Raw genomic sequence first — 21,849 nt, forward strand, 5'->3', positions numbered from 1 at the left:
TACTACTACTTAATTTGACTGTTAGTAGTACAAAATATCTGTTAAACAAATTAATCAGGAATAAAAACAAATAATATGTTCGTCATCTTTGTCCAACGTCAACCTCATTCACAAATGGAATTTAGTTTTCTGCAATAATAACTCCCCATAAATGAAGTCATCTGGATTCATCTATACTTTTAAAGGCTTTTAAGTTATGATTACAACCTTTCATTTAGGACTCATCTCCTTTGAGACAAGGAGCCCTTGTCTGTCCAATAATGCTCATATCCAAATCAGAGCAATAAATAAACAAAACAGAAGTGGACAATATTAAATTGTATGAATAATGAATGAGGTATGGAAATTTGAAACTGCCTATTTTTACTGAGACAGAATCTTCCAAAATAAAATTTATATGGAATGACCTCTACAACTATGTACAGTCATAAGCCTAGTTTATATATAGATATGACTACACAATTTTTACAATGTCAATTGGGTAGTTTTCTACTATTGACATTGGGATAGAAGTTGTTATCACAGTTGGCTACTAAATAAAAACAAATATTAATAAATAGGAACAGATATGTATAATAATGTTTTACAATGCTAACAATAAACTTACAAAATGAATTTTATTTTTTAACTGTACAAATTGTCACTTAGTCATTAAAATCAATTTCTAGAATAAACTTCAGTTTTCAAACATGTACAAAAGACATAAAAGAGCAAAAATATGCTGTAGGATAGTCATTTTAAAAAATATATTCTAGTAAGATTACTACAAGGAGAAAGTTTGAAATACAAGGCTTTTTAAATCAATGTCATACCACATAAGAAAGAAATTTTATCTTAAGCATAAATCTCTGAAAAGGGCAAATACTTTAAAGTGCAGGTCACAAAACTTGCAGTAAATGAGGGAAGGAAAGACAAATTATAGGAACATTGTCTATAATATAATTTTTATGTGGTATGGTAAAATATTCATATAAAAATCTGTCTCTTCAGCTTTCCTTTCTCTGCATCACTGGAGGTAAAAGTTAATCCTTATCTGCAGAGAATTCCACTGAATTCCCTCATATTTATCATTTATATGCTCATCCCAAGAGCTGTTATGGTAAATGAAGGACAATAGACTTGATATCTGAGAGGCACTCCAGATTAAATTTCTTTCCTTACAGATCCCATGTAGGCTGAGCATGTAGCTCAGAAGTAGCGAACATGGCAGGCATGTGCGGCATGCTGGGTTAAACTCCTAGCAAAATTACGAAGACAAGGACAACCTCAAAATAAACCCTTACAAAATTACTTTTTATAAGATACAGAAATAACTTTAATGAGTTAGAAAAAGCACCTAACTAGCAATAGATGTGGCATTCACTCTGAAAGATTAAGATTAACTTAGCATAAAACCTATGTCTGTTTCTACCTTCTGTCACTTCTTAGACCTCCATGGTCCTGTTTACCGTTGGTCCATGGAGTCTTTAACAAAAGTAACCCAAAGCTTTGATTCTGAAGTCTAAACTTCTGAGACAGTGTCCCCCAAAATAGATAGTTACTTACCTTTCCAAAGCCCGATAAGCCAATGTATCTTCTCCAAAAGAAAAGTTTTATGAAATAGATACTTTAAAATGCCTAATAATCCCAAGGATTCAGCAGAAAATGCAATTTAGGAGTGTGAGCAGTATGCTACTCATATTTATGGTATGAGTCTTACATATCATTGAGACATAGCCTTTTAACAGTTATGAGGGCATTGAAGGACACCTGAGAATATTCTGAGTTACTGGCAGAAGTCTCAACAATGAATAATGAAAAACAAGCAGTTAATGGAAGAAATAAAAATACTAAAGTTCAAAAGATGTGATTCCCATGTTTTGGAAAGCTCCATGTTAACCATAATTTTCAAATAAACAAATCCTTCCCCCAGGAATATGCATTCTTACATGATATGTTTCATAGCTAAAGCTTGTGGGTAGCAGTTCCTTAGGTACTTGTCTGTTTATCAATCTGTCTGTATATCTGTCTGTGATCCATCATCTATTTTAAAGTACTGGGGATTAAACTCAAGACCTTCACCTGATGATTATCTCAAGTCATTCTGCTTTTCCTCGTTTTTGTTTCAGATAGCATATCACTAAATAACTTAATTACCAGGGTTGGGCATGAATTTGTCATTTTCTTGCTGGGATTAGAGGCATACTTCACCATGTCTGGCTGGCATTCATCTCTTCAAATCATAGTATTTTATTGCTTAGAACTTTTCCAATTATATCCAGACTAGAGGGCCTGAAAGGTCACTCTGCTCGAGGCATTACCTTTTCAAGATTTAGTCTTGTAAATCAAGCACTAAGGAAATAATTAGTAAGAGTAAAACAAAATACAGATAATAAAAATCAGGGAAATATATTTTGCAAAGCACAAAATATAAAGAGATATAAGCAAAGGGGTAGAAAGGAATGAAAACAGAATTGGATGTTATGTACTTATTTCAACTCTCAAAAGTTAATTTAATCAGTACAGTATGCTGCAAACACAAAATGGTAACACTAAAAAAAAAGCAAATGAGTTTAACTTCTAGACACACAGGTCCTTCTCCCCACTAGGCACTTCAAACATGCTTTTATTCATCCTCTTTCCTATTTGTCTAATTAGAATAGCTTTCCAACTTCAGCTTTCTTCAATATTTCTGTGCTGGTACACTGTGACACGTACTATATTTTAAAAAGTCTCATTTCTTCCATTGACTTGGAAGCACTAGGAATAAAAATGTTTGTTCACTGGTATATTGTTTCCTCGAGGAAGTCCCATACTTTAAATAGTTGCCTGAAGATAATAAAAATCAGTGTTTACTGAACAAAAACATAAAGTGCTAGCAAGAGAAAATACTTGTAATTATTTGCCTGGCCATCTCCTCTAGCAGGATGGATTACCATTTGTTTTAACCTAAATTTTGTTAGTGCACTTTCCTCATATTTGGCAGAAAACGTGTCTTCCAGTGTACAGTGAATGTCTTGAAATAATGTAAGCATAGAAAATTTTCTATTCATTGCAAAATTTCTACAATTTGAGGCAATAGCTACCCTATTTCAATCTCAATCTTTTTAAGTGGGCTCCAGTCACCCCAGAGCAAACTGAACAATGAATATCAATGGGACTATAATAATGTAAAAGAGAAGAAAAACGAAAAAAAATCAAGTACCAGTGGTTTCATTCCTTACACAACATTACAGATACTAAATATATATTCACATACGATATCATCCACAAGGAACTTGATGGCAATGAAGTTATGCGAAATGTTGTAAGCCATATATATTATTATACTAATTTTACTTTTAAGAATGATGTTTGATAGCTGAAATAGAATTTATGTAAAGTCCAGAAAACAAATAATCCTACGGAACTCATGATTTGAGAAAACAAATGGAATTTAGAGAAGTACAGAAACTCAAGATGCTGAAGTGAGCAAGCAAAAAATGTGGGAAGAGTGAAAAGGGTAGAAACTTGGTGCCTACTTATTACTTGGAAAACATGATAAATGGGAGAATATTCTTAGTAGGATATTTTTATTTAGATTGGCTGAAATATTTTGTGTTAATGTAATATGTTTGTGTAATAGTCTAATAGTATTCTAATCTAAAATGCTGTTTAGAAAAACAATACAGATTTCTAAACTTAAGCTATATATTTTCAAAAATTAATATTGAAGTAAGTTGTCCAATGCAGAAATAAGAACACAATGTATAAAAAGATAAAAAATAGAGCAACACTGTATAAAAAGATAAAGCAAGCAACATAAGAAGAAGTACAATGTAGGGTTAATGAAAGGAGTACAACGAATTAACTTATACAAATTTTACAGTAGATTCTTAATTGGTACTTTTAAGTGAAATGAATTTCTAGTAACTTTATTTCAAAACAACAAATTAGATTATTTTTTTTACACTTTTATGATATGTTTTCCAGTGTAAAAAGATTTATTGCCTCAATATTTTTCTTAATTTTATGATTTCCCCCAAGACACTTTTTACTGCTCATAGTGCTTAATAAAATCACATTGTTTCAAATACCCACATTAGAGGTTCATTTTTTTTCTCTTATTTCCATTGTTACCTAATGTCATTAGCTCACATTTATTTATTTTCTCCAGTAATGCACCTGATATTTACATGCTGAGTGAGTCACCAAAGATTTAGAAGTCTGCTGGACAGCTGTATTTCCTTACTATGCTTAGTTTCAAGTGATAAATGAGATTAAAAAAAAATACTTCCCTCAGCGTCTTTGTACATTTTTTCTGATTATGGGATAAATGACAAACAAGAAGGGCCAGTCAATAGCTCATCAGACTAAAGCACCTGCTTAGGCAGACGCAGGGATTGGGGTTCAATCCCTGCTGTACTGTGCTGGCCCCACCCCAGGGGTGCGCTGAGACAGCCATTGAGACTGGGCGTGGTGGAACTAGCCTGTAATCCCAGTACTTGAAAGGCTTAAAACGGAAGGATCACTACCAGTCTGATCTGTGCAGTGAGACCCTGTGGACCCTTGTAGTAAATGCCTTGAGCATACACACACACACACACACACACACACACACACACACACACACACGGTTCGTTTTTCCTCCTGGCGGTGGCCCACGCTGGGAACAGCATCTAATAATCACCTTCTTTTGGCAGAGCCCTGGGGAACCAAAGAACGCCGTGTGGTAAGAAACTAGGGCAAGAGAAGCAGCAGAATTGTTATGTTACTAAAATTTCTTCAGTAAGAATGAATCCGTGTCCCAAGAAAACTATGTGAACCACCTGCAAAAGCCGCTCCCAGTGACCTCAGGACAGCCCAGTAGGCACAACATCTTAGATGTCCCTACCTCTGCACACCGCCACACTGGGAACCAAGGTTCCTACCCGCAAGGGTTTGTCAGCCACATCATGGCTCTTACTTTAATAGACCCTAATGGACACGTGTGCACTAAAGTGGTCCATATGGCTTTCATCTAAGGCAGGCGGAGGGCAAGATATTAATACTACCAGCTCCAACTGTGATAATCCTTTTCACAAATTCATGTTGGTTTCTACTAGAAAAAGATGAAGTTGTCTACATGGAATTCACAAAAATTCATCACATGTGTGAAAATGTAATAAACTGAAAACCAAGAGGATCAATGAAGGCTGGTCATAGCATTCTTCATGTATAAATTGCATATCGTTATCTCAGATGGAGCAGAACAATCAAATGGATCATTTTGACTGTTGTCCAGATAGAATGTAAAACACTACTGTTTTCCTATGATTTCAAATATAGCACTCCAAAAGAATTGTATTATCACAGTAAATGAAAGTTAGAAAAACATACTTTGTAAATTTAAATGTTAGTCTAAAAAGTAAGGTAGTCTTTTATAGTAATATTCATTACATTTTCTTGAAGGAAAGCTGTAAAACCTGATATCATACTGGTGTTGAAATGATTAATTGAAAATATTTCTGCTTATAGTGTACGTCTTTAAATAATATGGAATTACTGTGTATTGTGCATAGTACCTGTGCTTCATATTTGACTGTTCTTAAGGATGGCCAGAAAGCCCAGTGGATTAAAGTGCCTGTTTAGGCAGACACAGGGGCTGGGTTTGATCTCCTGAGACTGGGCGTGGTGGCACACACTTGCAATCACAGCACTTGGGAAACTGAAATTTAATTGGAGTCTTTATAGCAATTATGTACAAATTAACCCCTATTTTTGCTATGGTTTTTTTCCTCTACCTATTGTGAGAACTTGGGAATTTTATAATTGGAAAACCTTTATCACCTTAGCTAACCATATGTGGCTGAGTTAATGCAGATGAAGAATTTGGTAATAATGATTATTTACTCACAATTAAAGTAGCAGGTCCACTAAACTATCAGAAACAACTGTGTTTGTTCTCCACAAAAATGAAAGAAATCTCAGTATTGATATGTCATAATTAGTAAAGTACCTACTAGAGTTTAAATACCAAGATGATTGCTGTGCCTATGGAATTGAATGCTCCTGACATAATTTTAAATGACAACAAAATAAAACCATATCTTCAAAATCACTGTATGTTTTATTTTTTAATTTTTGGTGGAACTGGGGATTGAACTCAGTCCTTTGTGCTTGCCAGAGAAGCACTTATTCTACTGAGCCATCTCCCCAGCCCCCACTGTATATTTTATGAAGCAACTTAGAAGTCCTATGTATGAAACTATTGTGGACATTCCTGGAATTATATATACAATTTAATAACTAAAATAGTGTATTCTTCCATAAGAAAGTCAATAATCCAACCAATAGATTATTTTGTATAACAGACTTTTAAAAGAATCATTTAATGTCAAATTTATTTCTACATGTTTCTAAGACTCAGTTTTTTTTTTAAGCTAGAGCCTATGGATAGCCCATGGAGCATAACACATTTTTTGTAATAAAAGCTCATACACTTGGGTGTATCAAAACCACATTTAATCATTGAAATATTGTACTGATGAATTATTAATTTTAAGTTTATAAATTTGATTATATTAAGCAATGAGTGCTTAATAAAAAAATCTCACAAAAAATAAAGTATTCCTCTTTTTATTTTTCAATACTGGGGATTAAACTCAGGACCTTGCACTTGCCAGGCAGGCACTGACACCACTAAGGTATCTCTCCAGTCCTGCATTTTTAATATTTGTTCTTCATAACAAATCATCAAATTCTTCAGCATCAACTAGATTTTGGTATACAAAGTCTAAAGAATAAAAATAAATTCATATATGAATTTAAAATTTAAATAAAAATACCAATAGCATCCTATCAAAAATATCTTTACTTCAATTATCAAACCTGAAGTTGTCTTCACACAGGACAACAGCATGTTCTATGCACACACATAGTTACACTGAAAACACATGTGTTTTACTTTTCTGGCCTTTTTCTAGGATACACTTCATGTCTTGCTATTTTGTCAGGAGGTTATTATATTATGCAATATGTAGTTTTTTATTAAATGTATTTAGTACAAGGTCTACAGAGTCTACAGAGTCTCACTATGTAGGTCTGACTCATAATGATTCTCCTGTTTTTAGCCTCCCAAGAGCTGGGATCACAGGTACGTACTACCATGCCCAGTCTCAATTGTTGTCTCAGCAAGCACTGGGATCCCGATAACGCACCCGGGGATCAAATCCCAGCCTCTGTGCTCTCCCTAAGCAGGCACTTTAATCTGCTGAGCTATCTGGCTGGCTCTCTGCAATATGTAGTTAATAGGAACATAAAATATTAATAAAATAAACCATCAAATTCTTAATATGAATTGTGAATCTGGAATAAATACATTTTCATATCAGCTGTGTACTTCATTTTTTTATGAGCAAAATATATTTATTGAGGGAAAAAAAGCTCCTGTCCAAGACAGGGGTAGCAGTGGGGAGCCAAAGTGGGTTGTCCCCAATCTATGCACTTCTTACAAACATAAAAGATCAGAAACAAAAGCCTATGTGAGTGCCTTGTTTCTTTGAGCACCCACTATTCACTCTTGAGTGCAAGCTGTACATCCTCTAAAAAGTAATTTTTATGCCTCTCTTTAAAAAAAATGGAAGAAACCTATGTGAACTGCAATGGAAACGCAAACCAAAGCCTACTCCAGAAACCAACTTTGCTTTTGCTGGCACACCCAAGGCAGTCTTCACACATGACAGATGTATGCTTTGTGTACGTGTCTCTCTTTCACTGATAGCACAAGTGCTTAGCTTTCCTTACCTCTGAGACAAGCCATTGTTTTCATTTGTCTTCCTGTTCTGTTGGAAAGTCACTAATATGCTGTACAATGTGCACTCAACAGAAAAATAAAATCAACAAAATAAATTAGTAATGAATGCTTAGAATAGACCAATATTTTTGCATCCACTGTTAACTTGTTTACAATACCCACGAGTAAACATCAGAAAGAAAAACCTATGAAATAAAAATACCAATAGAACTCTACAACAAAAATAATCTTTCTTTCAATTGTCCTACCCAATGTTATCTTCACACAGAAAAATTGCATGTTCCATGCACAGGTACCACTTATACTGATAGCACACATGTTTTGAATTCCTGGTCTTTCTTACAGGGAAAAACTGATATCATTTTGGGGGTCTTTGTCCTCCGGTTGCCATAGTAGGTCTATGTGATTCTGTGCAGCTATGAGATCATCAGTATGCTCCACAACTACTTGTGAAATTCCATGGGCAGAAATAATTTGTTTTTCTTCCTCTGTGAATGATATCTCATAAGATCCAGTCCCAATCCTTTCAGAAAATGTCTCCATTATATTATGCACTGGTTATTTTCTTTGTAAACTATCAAACTATTTATGACGTCATATTTAAGATGAAGTAAAACACAACCTTTGGCCAATGATTTGTGTTTCAACTGCACCAGAGTTACTGAGTAACTCATCAACAACATGTACTCCACCTCTGGAATTGTTGTAGAAGATTTCCACATCAGGCTTCCATTTTGTCTAGGATTCACTGTTAATATTTGCATCGTGGTGAAATGTTGAGATCCACAATACAGTTTTTTTTTTCTTGGCCACATATGAGGCTAATGTAAATGTTTCTTAAATTCAAAGATTCTACTATACAGTTCTCTGTTTTGAAACTGGAGCAAGGTTTTTGGAATTTGTGTTTTGTTCCTATGTACATTTCCTGTGGTGGTCAACATCTGTACCATTAGAAATATCAACTGGAAACTGGTAAATCAATTGTCAAATGTCATATACCAATGAGTTTCAGGGATAGAAGTGACAAATTCATTTGCAACATCATTTGGTTTATTTATATATGAATAAGGATCTGATAGGTAAGTTTCAGGATAAATTTCTAAATTGAAAGCACAATAAGGGCATATATTTTAATGTCATATTTTAATCTTTGTTTTCTCATAAGTCTTTTACATTCCTATGATTACCATGGGAAGCTCCTGCTATGATTTATGAATACTTTCATTTTAGCTAGTGATATGTCATAATATTTGAATATTTGAATATGGCTACTGGTGTCATTTTTATGGTATGGCTATTGGTGCATAGAGAAACTTTTACTTGTATTTCAGCCTTTGTATATTTCACAACATCTTGTGGCATTTCAATTGTTCCCATTTCAAAATTGAATGAAATTGCTGTAATTCTGTCCCATACATTCAGGGTTGCAAAGCCACTCACTTTATTTTGGGGCCTGGTTCTATCACTGAATCATCCCTCTTAGTTGTGAGATCATTTTGCAACATTTCAACTAGTCAAATACAAACTCATGTTGCTATTTTCTTCATCATCTGAATCCAGGAGCGCCACATTCCCTGTGACTGTGCTAGTTGATTCTAACTCCATTTCAAGGTCACAGGGACTTGGCTCATGTGGCGAATGTCACTGTCATCATCTTCACATCATCACTTTTCTACTATGAAAACATGGATTTTACTGTAACAGACCATCTTCCCCATCCATGGAAGAATAATCCAATGATTCACTTTTTACTTCCTCCAAAGCTTGCAAGACTGATTTTCATGTGTCGTTGTTCCACACTAGATGTCTCTATCAGCAAAATCAAAAGAAAAAGGAGAATTGTAGATTGGGGTGTGTGTGTGTGTGTGTGTGTGTGTGTGTGTGTGTGTGTTACATTGTCTTCAATGCTGATGTTAGTACATACCAATGCTTTAAGTGGAACATCACGTCAGGGGCAATCCTGGTTTGGGGTTTTTCTGATCAATTGCACACATCTTGCTTTCACTGCTCCAAGTGACCAAACACAAAATTTCTTACTGTACCACTCAGACAAACAGAATGAGACACACAGCTAAGTACTGTTAAACCGAATGTCAGAATTTACAGCTAAAAAGTAAAGGAGGTGTTTGTGGAACCCAGTGGCATGTCTTCCTATTTGTTTTTCATTTAGGTAATGCATCGACAATTGAGTAATTCAATAGTGTCAGTTTATTTGATGCTGGAAAGTGAGATAAATAACTTAGTAATAGATATGAAAGTCTTAAGATCGACTTAAAATAATTTCCAAACAAGAGAACGTGAGGCAATACATGCAAAATGGACTGCTTAAGAAGGAAATCAGTAAATTAATTTTAAATATCTTCATAGTTGTTACAGTTTTATATAGTATGTCAGATATGATTTTAAAATACAGAAATGTATAACTGTTTATAAGATTTCTCAGAAAATTTCAAAGATTATTCGCAAGATTCACACTTGCCCAGGTGGTAGCTGTCCTGGTGACCTTTTGCTTGCTGCTGAGACAAAATGCACTCACAAGTGAAGAGAGGAAAATTTTATTCAGGTCACAGTTGTAGAGGATTCAGTCAATCATCAGCTGGCTCCAAGCCAGGGTGGGACATGGTAGAGAGGCAGTTCACAGCAGTAGGAAACAGCAAAAGTATCAAGTGAGGGTAGAAGAAAATGAATCTCTTTCTGCCCCTTTTATCTCATCCAGACTGCTGTAATTAGGGTGGTGTCAGCCAAATCGGTGGAGTAATCCAACAGTCGCTCACTCTTCATCCTAGCACCCATAATCCAAGCATTGGTCCCATGACTTGGTCACAAATTCTAGATTCAGCTACCTCTGAAAAAGCACCATCCACAAGTACAGGAGGCTTTTGGGTAACGAGTAACTAGACACAAACCATGAGAGTGCCTCTATTGAAGTCATGTGTAAGATTTTATATATGTACATTTTTCTGAATAGAAAATAGCTTCCACATGGTTTTAAAAAGAGGTTTTGGCCTGGGCATTCTGTCCTGGGCATGGTTATCTCCTGATGCAGAAGACTGGGAGTTTGGATCATAGGGGACAAACAGCTGCAGGTGTTGTGCTGCATTTATGCTAAAGACTAAAACATCCAGGCTGCCCAAGCCCTGTATCTGGAGCAGGCCATGAGAGATGCAGTTGTCTTGTGTACTCCTGATAGTTAATCCATGCTGCGGGATTCACACTGATGGCAACAGGATTTCAAAACTCAGAAGTGAAAGATTTTACGAGGATTATCTCACTAAGCAGAGAGCTTTTTCACTGGCTCTGTTTGCTCTTGGGTTCCTCCATACAATGGCAGATGTTTCCACTATCAGGGATCCTCACAACTAGAGGGACAGAAGTCCCATCATCAGTGTAGTTCCTACACGGACCCAAAGCTCCATCCCTGAAATTATAATTAAATGGTGTGCTGTGTAGCCCAAGAATTTGTTTCTAAAATTCATATACAATCACTGTATGTGTGTGTGATGTATGAGGTCAGTGGAAAGTCATTTTTCACATCTGAGAAATAATTTTGTGGAGAAGAAACTAAGTGGTTATCTTTCTGCTAATGTATTTTATGCTAATTTATTTTATGATCAAAATAAATTGAGGAGGAGCACTTTAATATTTGTTTTGGTTTGGAAATGAGTCACAACTTGCCAATATTTCAATTTTAGAATCCACAAAATTCAGGAAGGAAACAGTATATTATTTCAGAGATTTATTTTCTTACAGAGTAGCTATAATGGAGATATTATTTATAAGTCACATTGGACAAAAATATCCATTGGCAACCTGATGAGGTTACCACAGAGACAACACTACATAAGTGTGACAAAACTTTTTTAGGGGGCTGGAGAATTTGCTTTTATTTGTATTTTATTCTAGGAAGTCAACATTGACTATTCCATTGTTCACAATTAAGCTCTAATTTTTTTTAATTCTTCCATTATACATTAATATCCTATGACATCAGGTTTATCATTCTTCAAATATGAAGAATATGATTAATGTCTTACATTTCACAGACAGCAGTCTCCCTGACAAAACACTTAGTCTAAAATCCTACACTCACGAGAATTAAGACTATCAAGATCACACTTACCTGCAACCTGACTGTGTTCCTGGTTCAAGACAGCCAAGTAAATCTGTATGTCTGCACTAACACATAAAACTCAACTAGGGCGCGGGCTGCGGAGATAGCTCAGCAGTCTCAGCACCTGACTTGCAAGTGCAGATAGCTGGGTTCAATCCCTGGCACCACATGCCACCCTGGGCCAGAAACCCTGGGACATTGTGCCAGTCACGGAAACGAAACATCATGGCACACACCTGGAATCCTAGCCTTGAGGTAGCTGAGATAGGAGATCAGTGTGAGTCCAAGCTGCATAGTGAGACCATACACCAAATAAATAAGTAAAAGATTTCAAAAAATTAAACTAGAGCATAGTGTCTTTTATTTAAAAAAAATTCACACCAGATTAAAAGTTAATACAAAACATTTACCAAATTTTAATTTTATTGTGGTGTTTTAGCCAAACTTTCAAAAAGCCTATTTATCTGATAGTTAATTGTCAATACCTTGATTAAATTCCCTGATTATTTTGAGGATTTTTAAGGTCTGATATATTAAATAGTTTTAAAATTTAACCTACAGAGTAGATTAAAACTTCATATGTTGACTCTTTAGATCCTTTTCTGGTCCTTCAATAACCAGGAGAATTTTAAACAAATAATGTTTTGTTTTCTGACATAATAAAAAGCTACAAGTTCTATTATCCAAATTAAAAATAATATACTAAGCAAAAGTTATCAACTTTCAAGTGCCTACGTGTCTGTAGGTTCCCTCAGAACTTTTCTAACCTTTTATAATGAAGCAATTTTAAATCAATCGTGTACTAAAATTAAGTAAAAAAAACCTGTTTTGCAAAAATAAAATCACTGCCCTGTGGAGAGCTGCGAAGGACCGCGCCTACAGGATGGCGCTGGTTTCCGCCTTCCACCCGCCGTGGGTGAGCGCTCTCTGTGCACAACAACTCCTTATATGGCCAGGGCTGCTGTCTTGATTTGCTTCCGCATAGGCTGCACCCATGGGCGATGCCCACGTGGCACACTGGGATTGGGCTCGGGATCATATATAGGCCGAGGGCTCGAGGGAAAAGAGAGAGAGAGAGCATAAGAAACTTACTGTTAGGAGCCTGAATAAACCGCTGAAGGAAGAGCTGTGTGTTGCGTCGTCCTTGCTGGCGAGGTCGTGCGCGACACTGCCCAAATTTGTTGACAGAAACAAGCTATTCACTTTCATTTGTGTTCCACTGAAGACATGACTGAAATCTGTCCCGTGGTTCATTTCCAAGGGTTCAGTATGGAATTATTCAAATGTTTTAAGATTGGCTGTAGCTAGAGCTCTATTTTCCACTTGGACCCTGCTCTCCTTCACTGTTCAAATGGGGAAGAAAGAGATTTTATACTAATTAAAAGGTGCATTTGTAGCACACAGATAAACTCACTAATTTCTGAAGTTCACTATGTTGTGGCATAGTCCATAAAACAGAAATATTCCATATCATAGATACTGATGTGGAAGAATTAAAATCCAGAAGACTAACGATTGTTTTTATGTTTTTATTCTTAGTTAACTTTGTACCCTCACACATAACAAGCAGTCTGAAAGTTAGCATCCGTATGCACTAAAAAAATTAAATTAGAGTAGGGGGTTTCACTGTTATTACAGGTGTCACCCAACATAGATTACAGCTGCTTCTGAACAAGTTTCCTATAAAATTAAATAGGATATTATACATTAATAAATAATATCCTCTATCTACATTTTTAAGAAAATCAAAGGTCATTTTAAAAAAAGTTGTACAATGGCATAAGAAAATCATATGTAATTACAGTAAACTTTTTAAGTTAGAGAAAAATGGCAATTTCCTATAAAATATTGAATTTTAAAATAGCAACTAAGGTTTACAATAGCCATAAATGTGACAATAGGATTATTGCCTTATCTTCTCCACCATCATCTTGCAGCTTCAGGCCCTGCCACTAGTGAAGAGTCACTCGTGGAATTTCTGTTTGGTGGTGGTTTTGGTTTTGGCATCTTGCTAAGAATAGATACCTTCTCTTTTATCTCATTGAAATTCTTCCACTGCTCATATAGTTTTGAAATAACCCTGATTATTTCTGAAATCTTCTCCATATCCACAGAAAGCTCAGCAAAGCACTGCCTGGTGTCTTTGGGCTGTACCGCAGAAGCTACATGTGGAGAAGCTAAAGCTATTGTGAAAGAAGAATAGGGTAGGGATAGATCCGTTCTGTAGGTGTCATTCACTGTCCTCCATGCAAAGGAAAGCAACATGTCTTCTTGGCCCATGTCCTGCACATATTGGAGCAAAGGTCTATTAGGATGACACACTATCAAGCACAGTCCATTAGTTCTAAAAGATAGAATTCACATTTTAGTATATGATTCATCCCATGAGGAAATTCATTTGGGAAGGCATATGAAAATCTAGTTTTTATACCTGTGTTTATAATTTTCTGCTGGATGGTTAAGACCAAGATAAAGCAAGAACTATATAACAAAAAATGTAACTCTGTGTGTGTGTGTGTGTGTGTGTGTGTGTGTGTGTGTGTGTGTGTAGGGAAGGGTCTACAGGGTGTTCATGGTCTCACTACTAGATCAGATTTGTAGTGATCTGCCTGAGTACAGCCTCCCAAGACCTGGAATTACATGCATGCACCACCATACCCAGTCTCAGTTGCCCTCTCAGCACACCCTGGGGGCAGGGCTGGCACAGCAGGCCCAGAGATCCAATGCCCAGACCCTGTGCCTGCTTGCAGGTGCTTTAATCCACTGAGCTATTTGGCCAGCCCTCAAAAAATGTAAGTTTTATATCTGACAAGGTCAGTCAAATCCCCTCAGGATTTACCTTGAAACCCTATACAGAAGTTTGTAGATCTTTTGTCTGTGTCATCCATCTGGATGAGCCATGACCATTGCTTGACCAATTTGCTCTCGTGAAGGCCTGAGAGCATGTTTTCTAAGTGACTCTCATTAGTCATAGTCTACATTGTCAGTCACTTTCCTCTGAGGCCCCATAATCTCCTTGAACATAAAATGTGGGACACCACTATAAAAAGTAAAACAATATTAATATGCTGAGCTGTAAAAGGCTCAAGTCAACAACTTCTGATTTGCCAGTTCTGTGGCTATCCCACTCCTATTATGGACTACTGGACTATATTGAGTTATTTAGCTGAATTCATGCACCTACAATATCTGAATGGCAATGGAATTCCCATCTCTGACAAAACTAAACAAAACAAAGAGGATATAAATAAAGGACCATTTTGTATTGAAAAAATGTATATATCTGTATAAACAAAATAGGATAGATAAACAGTTACTTTCTCTTAGCTGAAAGAGAAGAAAGATTTGTACTAAAATAATGGTTAGACAAGGTATCATGTCTGCATCTTATAATATGAATAACTACTATGAAGGCAACAATATACAATGTATTATTTATTGTAACTATCCTACTAACCTGTTTTGAAACTCTCATTGCTATTTCTTTCTCAATGAAATTAATTTAAAAATGTACTTAGCGTATAGGATACAATTACATAAATTTTAAAACTATAATACTTTTTAACACAGTATGATGTTCATATTATTAAGTAGAACATAATAAAATCTTCGTTTCTAAGGTTAAAAAAATCTAGTTTTTAATACAGGAGTAGTAGCAGCAATCAATATTGCATCTGAGACTACTCCAAATTCCTCTAATTTAGATGCCAAAAATACACATGTAGGAGTCATTAAAACAGGATCTATATTTTTCAGAGAATACCTGGCATACAGTTTCTTGAAATAGACTGAGGCAGTGGCAATAACTTGTTGTCTTAATTTAAGATGTTCACCTAATGCTTGGATAAATTTGTATAAAATATCTATAATTTTTCATACTCTTCTTCTGAAAGAAACTTTAAATCTTTTTGACACTGTTTATCCAAAATCCCCTGAACATAGTAGGAGCTCTGCCAGAAGTTCCCTGCCATAGAGCACTGCACGTCCTTATCGAACAGTACCAGCCGGCAGAGCTGGCCGTGCAGCAACCACAGACCCAGGCATCGGGTGACCCAGCTCCTGGGTCTCACCAGCTAAACTCCACTCCGCCACCAGTATGACAAAACTTAATAAAATATATAGCTTAATATAGAAATGTGGAGAGAAATATAATACTTTGTAAAAGTTATGAGGGCCAACAAATTATTTAAAAAACTTTCTTGCTACAGGTTATTTTCACCAACAATTTGTATATGCTAATTTGTTTCTGTGACCACATTTTGACTTAATTTGTCAAATCTTGGGAATCAAAGTCGCTGAAGATAGTACATGCATGTCTTATCTGTAAAGATGGCAAGTTATCAATTTGTCATTGCAGAAGAACATAAGAAACCTTCTGAAAGATAAAAGAAAAAAATATTTTTCTGAAGATAAGAATAAAGATTTTTATCATGTTTGAGCTGATAAGAGAGATGCACAGATTAAAAAAAAAGGTAAAAATCTAAGCAGTTTGTATTTTTAGGATTGATATAAGGGAAAAATATTAATACTCTCCAACTGAAAGCTAAAATAAATGTTATGTGATGGAGTTGATTAAAATAAAAACACACGAAAATCAGGTGGAGGACTGCCAATACCCTACTGAAGAAGTGCTTCTGTGATGTTGAAGAGAGAAGTTTTAATAGAGCAAAGAAGGAAAAAATCATTCTGTGTGTGGAGATAGTCACTTTTTATAACTTTCTTATTTTAACTATTTCTAAGTCAATGTTTTAGCACTTTTCTAAGCTGAAGGAAAAACAAAAAATTTTCAGGAAGAAATTCTAAAAATTCAAATCTCATTTAATTACTAACATCATAGCAAATATTTATAATCTATTTTGAAAAAATGATTCCTTTACCCATTCTACGAAGAAAGAATTTCTGCCGGAACTGTCATTGAAATAGACCTTACACACTGAGGGTTTCAGTGCATGTGATCTATGAGAATAATATGCATTAATTGTTTATACTTTGGTCACCATAATCTGATCACACACAAGTATTAATTATCGTATCTAAAACGGAATTAGGAAACAGAGAAAATAAAGTTAATTTAGAACTTCAGGAGAATGTATGTGCATTGATTTTTCTCAATATACTATTTTTTGTTGCATAGCCTTTTCCCAATTTAATTTGTTATCTAATCAACTGCCTTAGATGATCAGGACAAAGCCCTGAGAGTATAACAAAGGTCAACACTCTGAATCTGCTCACAACTAAGCACAATTACATCACGTGCGAAGAATAATAGATTTTGAACATTTTCTTTAAAATAATAAAATATATGAATATCCACATAGAAGATGACTTCAGAGCACTATCTTCATGCTAACACGGCATTTACTTTCTCTCGCTTAAGGCAATAAATGATTTCTCACACAGGAGCGCGCCGTGCTGTCTTATTTGGATGGAAGAGCTGCACACGCCAGCTCCTGGCCACTATTTGCAGAATACTTGATCACCATCCGGATTCTCATTGACTGTGCTTACTGCCTGTTTCCCAGGAAGTTCAGAATGACTTTCATCACAGTGGGTACAAAGAGGTTGCTTATAATCTGCTCAGCTAGAAAAGTGTGGATCCGCGCTCCCTCTAACCAAGGTCAGCGCTGCCTTGCTGCGGATCTGTGCAGGCTCCGAGGCCCGAGGGGAGAAGCAGGCAGCCTGCTCTGTTCTGCAGGCTGAGAGCAAGCAGCGGGGGCTCTGCATCTGGTACTCTTAAAGATTTAACGATTAAGATATAGGTTCAGTCTGAGGGGAAGATTGATTGATTTTAGCATATTGGTGAACTCTCGCTTCAGGCGAGGGATAAAAACTTTACTTCTTAAGCCTGATGTTATTACTTTTCATTTGTTTTATTGATTACCTGTCAGTGATAAGATCTTGCCTCTCAGAACGAGACAGGTGCTGGTGGCCATTTTTCCTTTTTTAAAAGCTTTTGTAGCAGCGACTTATAGAAAATAGAAATAAAGGAGTTAGAAATGAGAACAAATACCCTTGCCATTTTGGAAGTAGAAGCTAAGCATAAAATATTGAAATGCTTGGAATTTACTGACTCAGTAGGATAAATTTAAGGGAAAATGATGAAATTTGCTTCATGTGGGCAGCTCACATATTGTTAGCTTATTTCAAGTTAAACACACTAATTGTAAGGGAAACAATGAGAGACCAAGAAAGAAAGAAGGATTACTATAACCTCAGTGCCATAGCTTGAGTCTCAAGGAAAGAGAAACAGGACCTATTTGTTACTTATTCGTAAATTACTTTTATTTAGTCTTTCAGTTAATAATCATAAGCTAGATAAGCATAGACATTTCATTTTATTGAACTTCCTGTAAGTAAATATGCAACTAAAAATAAAATGAATATTTATATTAAGAACTATATAGTAACTAAAGAAAATTTTTAAAAGAGGAAATGGAAAAGTGAAAAGGGTTATTTTTCAAAAGGTTGTAATATAAATTATGATAACCTTCAAAAATCATATCTCATAAAATTCAGAGGATACTGTGTACAATGATTTATGTTGAGTAATTCTTCTGTTTCTTCACATTTACAGTCAATACCATCTCAGTGTGTATCTCCACACTACTGTGAACAGCACATTTAAAAGGTCAGAAATTTGATTCTGAATGGTAGGAGCGAATTCTCCAAGGAAACGCATGAGGCTAAAATGAGGACGTGAGGATCTCACTTTGTTATTGACTTTCTCCAAATGAACATCCACAGAGAACGTAGCTTTTGCTGAAGTATAAATAATGCAAAAACACTGATGAGAACCTTAAATATATATCCAACAAAAATTTCCAATAGTGTCTAGAATGTAGCTCAACAGAAGATTTCTTTTTTTAATGAGCATTTAATTAGTGATTTGATCCAGATTGCCAGCACAGAGTGGTTTTCTAAATAAAGCAAGACAGCATTGAATTGACTTAATTATTGATTGAAAATTCTCCACCCACACTGCCTGGTTTTCATCCATGTCCTAGACAAATTACTGCCATGGCCCTGCTGGCCCACTTCTGGAGGAAAAGATTAGCAAAATCTTCACAGGCAGTCAGTCAGTCTTTAAATCACCTCCATGTTGTTGATGTTAAGTTTATTACACTCATTCATATTATGTTTAGGAAAAATAAATTTCAATTTAATAAAAGAAATAAAAGTTGGTAATAGGAACTACCATGAGAGTCCTGGGAACTCAAGCTATGGAACAGAGTTAGAGTTACTGTTCTTATAAATTTTTAGTGTTTGACTTTTCCATACTATTGGAGAATTTAACAACTACTGTCTTTGTGATCACATTCAGAATTTCTGATCAAGAAACAAGACGCTTCTTTACTATACCCAGCTAACAAAACTTATGAAAGAAATATAATTGTTAGGGTTACTTTATTTTATATTTTATTCTTTAATACATTGCAAATTGAAAATGAATTATTTACAAGCATAACTGAATATAACAATAAAAACTGTCCAAAATAAAAATGAAGAAAGAATTTACAGATCAGTCATAATAGTTCACTGTGTCAAAACCAAGAAACTTATATTCATATAATTAGAATTCTCAAAGTAGAAAGGAGTAGGAAATAACTATTTAAAAATTTAAAATTTCTGAATTTAGTTTTAGATTTCTGCACTTATAATGCCACATTTCCAAGAAAAATGAACATTTTCAAAGACAATTAAAGTGTGTAAAAAACTAGATTAATTAAATGACTGAATGTTAGGGTTATTTTAAATATGAATTTCATACATGATTATGTGTATGTTAAAAATTGTAAAATGAAAGATTTTATCCAAATATTTATTGGAAAATTGTAATCTATTTCAATGTATGCGTGTGTTATAATATATAGCTAATAGAGACTCTTTAGAATGTTCATGGACAAATGTTAACATTGGTTTCCCATAAGATCAGTAAAATTTTAATTGTAATATTTTATTATAGTAACTAACATTCAAAATATGAGCTGGAAAAGAAAATGTGAATTTACAAGTCAGACAAACTATGAAAACTATAGAAAAATAATATATATGAAATAAATACTTTCAATAATGTGATCAAGAAGAAAATACTTGGGTTTTCTGAATATGAGATATGGGATATGCCTAATATTCTATATGTTCTGTATTTGAGTTACCTAGAGAATGTAGAACATGTTAATTTCTCCAGCAATATAAGTTATATTTAATTAAAGTGATTATTGCCATCACAAAATATATTATCTGATTTTTATTTGATACAAACATTGAAAAGATGAAATGCATGATATATTAAGCTATTCAGGAAAAGTTTCATGGAAGTGAAAATATTCAGCTGGGACACAATTGATAGAATTGGCTCTCAGTGCAGAATGGGATGTACAGCACTTCCATATGCAAAGACATGCAGAAGAGGTGGTCAAGGCTAGCGTGTTCTCATGGAAACAACTTCATTATTTTAGAAAACAAAGTTGAAACAGAAAAGAGTAGTCAAATTGAGCATCTTGAAGGTGTTTTTAGGAGTGTTTATGGTAATGGAGTGCTCATAAAGTAGTCTTCACTGAGGAATGAAATGTTAGACTATGTGATTTTGACAGCAGAATGCAAGATACTTGAAGACAAGGAGAAACCATGAAACTGTCGGTGAGTGTGGCAAGCTGGCTGCCTTCAGCTCTCTCATCAGGAGTGCAGAATGGATTGATAGTAGAGCAAAGAAGGACACGCATTTGAAGCTATAGAAAGAAATGAAAGTAGAAGAGCATTAATTGAAAACTATAGATATAAGAAACAAGACCAAATATTTCTGGACATTTTAACTATTAAATAAAACATCTGATTTTATTTTAAACAAACATTTTATATTGTCACTCAAACAGAGCAATCATCATCTCTCTGGTAAAACCAGATTCCAATGGTGTGCAAGAAACTTCTTGTAGTTGGACACTGTCTAGATGAATAGTTAGAATTCTACCTCTAATGGAAAGTAAAAACACAGATAACTAAGGGTGCCAAAAAGGCTGTATTGCATTCTGCAGAAATAATGCCTATAGTATGATTTTATGGAAAGAAATGGAATTTGTTTGATTCTTTTTTTAAATAGCTAGAATATTCTGAAACTAGAATTACAGTTTTAATTTGTAATTACATCCCAATTAATTCTTATTAATTGCTTCAAATATCCTTTATCTTATTGAGATTAGGTCTTGTTACGTAGCTCAGAGTGGCATTAAACTTATCATATAGCCCAGGCCGGCCTCCAACTCTTGGCAGTCCTCCTGCCTCAGCCCCCAAAATGCTTGGGTCATAGAGATGAGACACCATACTCTGTCAAAATAGCCTATTATTTTTAAATTTTTGTTTTAAACTAAGCATATTAATCATACAATCTCTACTTCATCACACAATATAATAAGAAAATATACAGAAGTTCATATTTTGTGCAAACATGCATGGTGCAAAATTTAAATGTAATAATTTATTAATATCAAGGCATGTGATTTGGACTATTTAAAGAAATAAACCAGCAATTATACAGTTTTCAGACTTACTAGCCAATCTATGAATCCTGAGATAAGATTAGTGTCAGAATTATGCCGAAACTAAAGAATATTTTTTATGTTTTTTATGTTATTAGACTAGTTTAGTAAATAGGAATTAATGCCAAAAAAACCCATAGCTGTAGAACTAACAATAGCATGGGAGACACATAATAATGATTTGTTAGATACTCACAACTGCAGTACAATGCTTGTACTGAAACATGATCACCCATTAAGTAAAGGTCTTTCTAACGCCTTTGACTGAGTGACTTTTAGTCTCTGCTACTACATTCTGTGAGTCCTTGCACATGCTTAGCTAGGTTCAATTTATTGGACTGCTACATTGCTTTGGTGTTTACTGGTGCCATGGCATCTGTTTCAATTTAGAATGATGCATCTCCATTTGATGAGTATAAATACTAGAGCCAGAAGAGAAATATTTGACTATG

The 21,849-nt window shown here is 34.9% G+C and overlaps 1 pseudogene; it reads right to left on the reverse strand.

Annotated features, from left to right (window-relative positions):
• Nucleotides 1-13,790: 13,790 nt before the first annotated feature.
• Nucleotides 13,791-15,835, reverse strand: LOC101566753 (annotated as a pseudogene).
• Nucleotides 15,836-21,849: the final 6,014 nt, after the last annotated feature.

This window comes from Octodon degus, unplaced genomic scaffold, assembly GCF_000260255.1.
Source record: "Octodon degus isolate 3935 unplaced genomic scaffold, OctDeg1.0 scaffold00142, whole genome shotgun sequence".
In the NCBI taxonomy this organism is placed as follows: domain Eukaryota; kingdom Metazoa; phylum Chordata; class Mammalia; order Rodentia; family Octodontidae; genus Octodon; species Octodon degus.